This window comes from Triticum dicoccoides, chromosome 4A (genome assembly GCF_002162155.2).
Source record: "Triticum dicoccoides isolate Atlit2015 ecotype Zavitan chromosome 4A, WEW_v2.0, whole genome shotgun sequence".
In the NCBI taxonomy this organism is placed as follows: Eukaryota; Viridiplantae; Streptophyta; class Magnoliopsida; order Poales; family Poaceae; genus Triticum; species Triticum dicoccoides.
The window spans coordinates 637,600,818-637,607,782 of record NC_041386.1 but is presented as its reverse complement, the minus strand read 5'-3'; the positions used below and the strand labels follow the sequence as shown (position 1 = coordinate 637,607,782).

Genomic DNA, 6,965 nt, shown 5'->3' with positions numbered 1-6,965 from the left:
CTTCTTGTCCTCTGGGCTTTGGCCTCCGTCCCTTGCTCCGAGACGGTACACGTCGTCGTGGACACCGGAGAGAAAAATACGAAGCGAGGGGGGAGGGGGAGTGTGTGGTGGGCAAAGGGGATACGTGTGTGCTCTTGATGTATCGTTTCTTTTCCGAACGAAAAATGTGTGACATCTCTGATATTCTTGCGCCAAGTTGCATGCGCCTGGACCAGTGGTGACAAGGCGTTCAGGGCGAGATTCTCAAAATTTGACTTTCAGGAGTTATTGATTCAGTAAGAAAAAGGGAGTATAGAAAATAAGGGAAAAGGGAAAAAGAAAACACAAAACTAAAAATGTTCAGAATTCCTGGCCGGCCCACTTGGGTTTCCCAGCCGAGGAGGCGTGGATCCGGCGTGATACAAATGCTCTATCCTGATTGGTTGATCCGAGCATCATGCGGATCATGCATCCTAGCCGCCCGTTCTCGCAGATCCGACGGCAAGCACACGGTCTCTCTGTCTCTACTCCTTTATCCTAGACCCCACACGCCGCCGTCTTCTCTTCTATAGCTGGCCAAACGGGCCGGGCCGGCCCGGCACGGCACGGCCCATCCTAATCGTGCCTGGCACGGCCCGGCCCGCCTAGGCACGATTATTATACGGGCCGTGCCGTGCCAGCCCGCGTGCTGCAGCCTGCAGCCCAGGCACGGCCCCTATGCTAATCGGGCCGGCCCACCAGCACGCCATGCCCACTAATCTACCTCCTATTTTGCGCATTGAGCGTTTTTAGCCTATTTTTACCTGTTGGCCCATATTAGGATACATAAAAAAATATAAAAAAGTTAATCGGGCCGTGCCGTGCCAGCCCGCGTGCTCGCCTTTCAGGCCCAGGCACGGCCCATGGCGTGCCGCGTGCCGGGCCTGGCCCGTTTAGCACGTGCCGTGCCGTGCCGGCCGTGCTACCGGGCCGGCCCAACTATCCCGGCCCGTTTGGCCAGCTATATTCTCTTCCACCGAGCAATGACTTCACCTGTCGTTCCTCTTCCTCCGTCCAGATCTGCCTCCTTCCATCTCTATGAGCAGGCGATGGATGTTGAGGTTGATGCGCTCGGACGCCGCTCGGACTTTATTTCCTTCTTCCTTCTTCGATGTTAACTCTCATCTCAGCCTCCCGTTCTCCCGATTTGAGTGCAGGTCGAGGCGCTTGGAGGCCACACAGAGGAAAGCATCGCCACCGTGACATTCAAGCTGCTTCCACACCTTTTGGGGTTGCCATGCTGGGCCCCTGTGAGTGCTTGGCGGCGGTGGCTTTGGCCGCACGTCCCCGTCCCCTGGCTTGGCGGCGGTTATGTTGTGCTGCGATGGCCGGGTGGCTGCGCCGTGCCGCCGCCGGGGGCTGCTCCATGCTGGGCCGCTGCAGCCCATTCGTCAGTGCGGGCCTACGTTCATGGCCTTTGCCGGCCTCGCCGTTAGCTTGTCCGTCGAGTTTTGCAGGTTGAGTCATTTGTCGATTCAGATTCTCCCCTCCCTGTTGCTTCAGATTCTCCCTTCCCTTTTCTTTTGATTATTCGAGGTGCTGTATGGTTCATCGATGCGTAGGTAACCACGATTCCATTGTCCCTATCGGTGGAGAAGGTCAGCTGGATAGGAGCATGGGTCGACGCGAGACGGTGGTGGACATGGTGTTTCCCTTCGATGACACCAGCGGACACGGCCAGATCTGTGGCCAGAAAAGCCATGGCGATGAACTCCTCTTGACGTCCCGTGAGCGCTGGCCGACGCTTGATATGGTGACTGCAGATTGTATAGCTTTAGGGAGAGTAGTAGGCCAGATCTGGAAACACATCCGTAATTTCAAGTTTTTTGTTGTGTATTTCTTCCTTTTGATTGAAAAAAATGTTATTTATTTGGTTTGTTTATGCAATTTCCATATTTATTTACAAGGCAATGAGCATATATAATTAGAAAAATTCTTATTACATCAAAGTTTACATGGACCAAGAGAAACAAAGTGACGAGCTAATGTCTCGACCAAAATTAGTGGGCCTCGGACCGTCCTGAAATTTAATGGGCCAATATTCTTATGGGTTGATGAAAACATGGGCCGATGGTCTTGGATAGAGTGGAAATTAAGTGGGCCAAAATTCTAATTGGGCAAACTACTAGATGGGCTTCCAAGTTGGTCGCCACGTCAGATGATGATGTGGAATGCATGGTTAACGCCGTTATTTGATAGTAAGCTGTGACGGTCAAGAACCGTCATGGATCCATGACGGTTCTGGCGCTTCGTCATGGACTGCATGGTGGTCAAATTATGACGCGATATACATGATGAATTTTGGATCCGTCATGGCTGAGCTACCTTGACGGTTTTGCGCACACCTGTGACAGTTTGCATCCGTCATGTATTAACACATTTCTTGTAGTGATACGAAAATCATCACAACAAGAATACAGTTCTTTTTCTAACCCTTATGCCTTATGAATAGTGTTAGTTATCTGGCAAATAAATAGCTCCTATTATTACTACTCGCATAGTGAACATGCTAAATAATCATGTTAACAAATGACAATAGTTAAAAGTTGATAATGCAAAAGGAATGTGTCAACAAATGACAAAAGTTAAAAGTTGATAATGCAAAAGAAAACATGATTATAACACCTTTAGAATTAGTTTGGTAATGTTCACTGCAGCAAGACACAAAATTCATGTAGTTCTTGGTAGGCATAAGTTACCAGAGTCCGCAAACATGAGTAATCCAGTCAGCTAGCAATCAGCCAAATGTAGGGGCTGCCAACCAAATTTCTAACATAATCGTTTTACTAACAGGGAAGCGACAATATACTTTGCTATATATCCAAATATGCTTTAGGAGTCATCAGAAAAATTCTTGTATAATATTTGTATCCCTCTTAACAACAAGGAACAATCTTGGTACACGACATCTATCTGTTTATTATTCCAAGATACCAAGATACGGGAAGCATACTAAAAAGCAACATCCTTGCACCAAAACAGCGGAAATAGTTTCTTGTAACAATTCATAATATGCTTTGCAATTTCCCCTGCACAAACAAAAGAACTAACTGAGCTTGTGGGTAGCAGGAGAACTCCAAAACAAAATCAGACCTACAATTTAAGTGCAGGGTCCCAATATAGTAGCTATTGATCACCCCATCAACAAGGCGCCATGATGTTCATGAGTTTTCTTTAGCATGCATTCAGAAATCACTGTTAGATACAAGATCATCACCTAACATCATCAATTAGCATGAGCTTTTGACCAATATGCAGCAGACTTAAACAAACAGATTATATAAAAGCAAAACTGACAGTCTGCTGAAGGTTTATACATCCAAGCAACAAATACAAGTAATAACACTCCAAAAGCTCTAGGCTATTATTTGATATAAGACCATTTTTTCGCAGCAAATACATAACTTGAACCGATAAAAGAGGTAAATGTTTTAACATTATCACAGCACTGGGGCTATATTATTCCTTATTATGGACTCGGAATCACTTGCCCATAAAAAGCCGTAAAGATTGATGTAATATTTTTCATCTAACATAAAAACCACCAATCCATCTTAGCAAGTAATAACGGGAACTCAACTCTTGTGAGAAAGTAACTACTCAGTCACTCTATTTAGACTACATTTGCAGTCACTTCCAAAATTTCAGGAAAAATGTCACAGTCCAGAAAGTGCATCGAGTTTAACATGCCATTAAACTGAACCGAGGTAACAAGTTCACTTCCCAACCGTTTTAGGCATCTCGGATTTACACACAATCTACACATTTGCTCATCACACAAATTAGGAGGCAACAATAATGATATACCCATCAAGTTCACTGCAATCTTTTTATCCTACCTGAGATGTAGCCTGCAGGTGGACGTTGGATTCAAGGTTGCCTGGCCCCAGAACTGAAACAGTAGCAAGCAATTATGAGAGTTATTAACAAGAAAATAAAAATGCATTGGTAGTTAAAGAAAATATCGCGACAGATGGCCAGAGATAACAGTTACTACTATTGTTGAAATAACTTACAGTGGGACAATGCACAAGCTTGACTGTTCACAAGAAATAAATAATATCTTGTTCTTCTTCCTCTGCACCAAACTCTCCCGCGAGATTATTCCTCCCCTCCTTCCTCAGATCTGCCACAATTGTATTTAGAAAATACACGAGGACATCCTCAATTTCCCAAAGGATGTCGCCTACTGAGCAGTACATGTAGACAATTATGTCCAAGCCTATCAGGCTATAAACTATTATGCTCAACTGAAAAAGCAAATATTGAAATAATAGTTATTTCAAATTTCTTTTATGTGCCCTGCACAAGGTTTTATAAGTCTGTATAATTAATCCATATACAAATAAACATATATTTAGTATTTCTATATGGTTGAGATCTAGGACATTGTTTACCAAAACTTTGTTACTATGATATGTTCTTCAAATGTGCCAAACATATAAGTTTTTTCCCACTCCCTACGGTTGTAAGGTCATGTGTTAACTGAAGATCGACAGTCAACACCAAATCTTTATGTCCATAAAATGCGAAAGGGACAACCTTTTTACTGATTAGTTTCAAAGTCAACTAACATGTATTGATGGTTTGTATGGAATATATATTTTAATTAAATTGTCTAGATAGATGTACACACCTCAAGAAAAATAGCAAGGAGAGACTATAATCATCTGGTCTGAGCATCAGTATAGGTGTTGGCTAAGACGTGTTACCATAAAACCTATATTCTGTAAGAACATCATCATAAAGAGAGGTGATATCGCGCCATCCATACTCGATATACTAATCATAGAATAGGCTTTCTCCAAAACACAAACGCGAGTATCTTGAGATAGTTTCTCAAGATATGAAGAATGAGAATGGATCACAGTACATATATGCACACAGTAATAGCATTAAGTGTCAATAGCCACAGAGAAAAGAAAGAAGGGAATTGTCCATCATGTGGGTGATCATAGTGACGGAGATATCGACAATGTGGGTGAGTGCCCTATAACCTCAGCCATGCTGATGAGTATATCTAGGTGCATCCAAAATATACATGATTATTTTTGTTCTGTGCTACATGGAAAGTGCATAGAGCTCATTTGCTTTGCCTCGTATGATTTAAAATTCTACATAATACTTCAATAGATGATAAATCTAAAGAATATGTTTTTGGTTATGTTAGTTGGAGGCTTTACTTAGAATGCATTTGTCAAAACATGTTGTGTTTCAGCTTTAATAATAACTAAATCATTGCTTCATGAATTCAGCTAACTCTACCGCAAATACCAGTTAAATTTCTCTTGATACGGGGTAACTAATTGAGCCATAGAAAACAAAACTTGGAATATCAAAAGGACGTAGACAGAGTCTATACAGATATCACGACACAACAAGATATAAAATAGGATGTAATAGTGACTATGCTTTATTTCTAGTAAAACTATCACAGAGAAAGAAAATTGTTGGACAAACAATCATCTCTTTTTCATATGTGATTGGACAAACAACCATATGTTTTCATGTGTAACAAAAACACTAATTACAACTCAAACGTTAGAAATTCTAATCAAGGCCCCCTTCCATATACAAAGGAACAAAACCACCAACATTTCCATGCACAAAGGAACAATAATGTTAGGCCCTACCTGAATCCAGACAAGGAACAAAAAAGCATATATTTACACCCCATCAAAAAACAAGCATGGAAACAAAGGAACTACAAAAATATAAAGCATAGAGAATAGTACATTTGGCCTTTACCAGAAAAGGAAAGCCTCATTGGCCAACCAGAGCAAGCAGAACATGGTGAGCCCCAAAACACAAATTGCCATGCAACCATACACCTAGCTCTGGAAAAGAAGATGCGTGGATAGGAGGAGAAGAGGGGTTGACCTGCAGATCCGTGAATGGAGACGCGGGAGGGTGCTGATAGACGGTGTGCAGGCCCAACCCCGGCTTGCCGCTCAGCCGACGGAGACGACATTGAGCCCTCAATGCATCGACGGCTTTGTGTTCGATGTATGGAGCCGCAGAAAAAGGAGATCAGAACTGTGTATATATGGACATCTATGAGAGAGTGAACACTGGATGCAGAGGAGAAAATGGAACCAAATGGTGATCATTACTATTCAACTTGAAAGGAAGCGCAGTTTATATCCATGATTTCCCTCTTGTGAAGCAAGCATCAAACAACACAGAAGCAATGAAATTGCACATTCAAATAGAACAATACATGACATGCTCTTGTGTCGAGAACAATTGCAAGTATTTTGTGCACATCACATCAGATTTGCAGGGGTAGCTCGAGAACGGGTGGGGCTCACCACGTGTGGGGGTAGCAGGAGGAATAGGCAGAGCAGCCTTGAGGGCCCATCCACCTGCAGAAGCAGCTTGTCCTCATCGGAGCAACCTTCACATAAAACAAACGCAGGAATCAGAATAAGAGGAGATGAAGAAACAAAGAAGAGATTCAAGCCCACCCAGAATAGTCAGAGATCCACCCAGAACAAAGACCATAATAAACTAAGAGCCTAATCAGGTTGTCATGGTTAAGAACATATATAGCAGAACAATTAATGATTGATTCTGCTAAATCAACAACCCAAAGCTGAAGCTTTTTTTGATACATGGCTGCTGGAAACATGCAAATACAATGAATTAGAGCATCTCCAGCCGTTGGAGCCCCCCCCCCCCAGGACAATCGCCGGGCCAAATATAGCACGTCCTGGGGGGCAAAACACCTTCGCCAAATGAAACGCGAGGACGGTTTCCCAGCCGTTGGTGCCCCCAGGACAGTCGCCAGGCAAAAAGTGAATGAGTGGACCAGAAAAAAATGATACATGGAGGAATATGATTGGCTGTTGCTTCCGCCGGCGGCCCTAGCAGCCCCCCAGCGCGTTGGGTGTGGCCTGGGTTCGCCGACACCTTTTTGAGGTCTTGGGGGGCATGGCTGGGCCTTT

The 6,965-nt window shown here is 43.6% G+C and overlaps 1 long non-coding RNA gene across 1 annotated transcript in view; it reads right to left on the bottom strand.

Moving 5' to 3' along the window:
- Window positions 1-2,621: 2,621 nt before the first annotated feature.
- LOC119287594 overlaps window positions 2,622-6,965 on the bottom strand; it is a 5,637-nt gene continuing 1,293 nt past the window's right edge. The window contains exons 4-10 of the long non-coding RNA XR_005140892.1: window positions 6,330-6,415; window positions 5,899-6,054; window positions 4,655-4,745; window positions 4,035-4,144; window positions 3,858-3,910; window positions 3,116-3,190; window positions 2,622-3,047 (exon numbers count right to left, since the gene is read on the bottom strand). This is a non-coding gene — a long non-coding RNA (uncharacterized LOC119287594). The remainder of the gene's footprint in view (window positions 3,048-3,115; window positions 3,191-3,857; window positions 3,911-4,034; window positions 4,145-4,654; window positions 4,746-5,898; window positions 6,055-6,329; window positions 6,416-6,965) is intronic.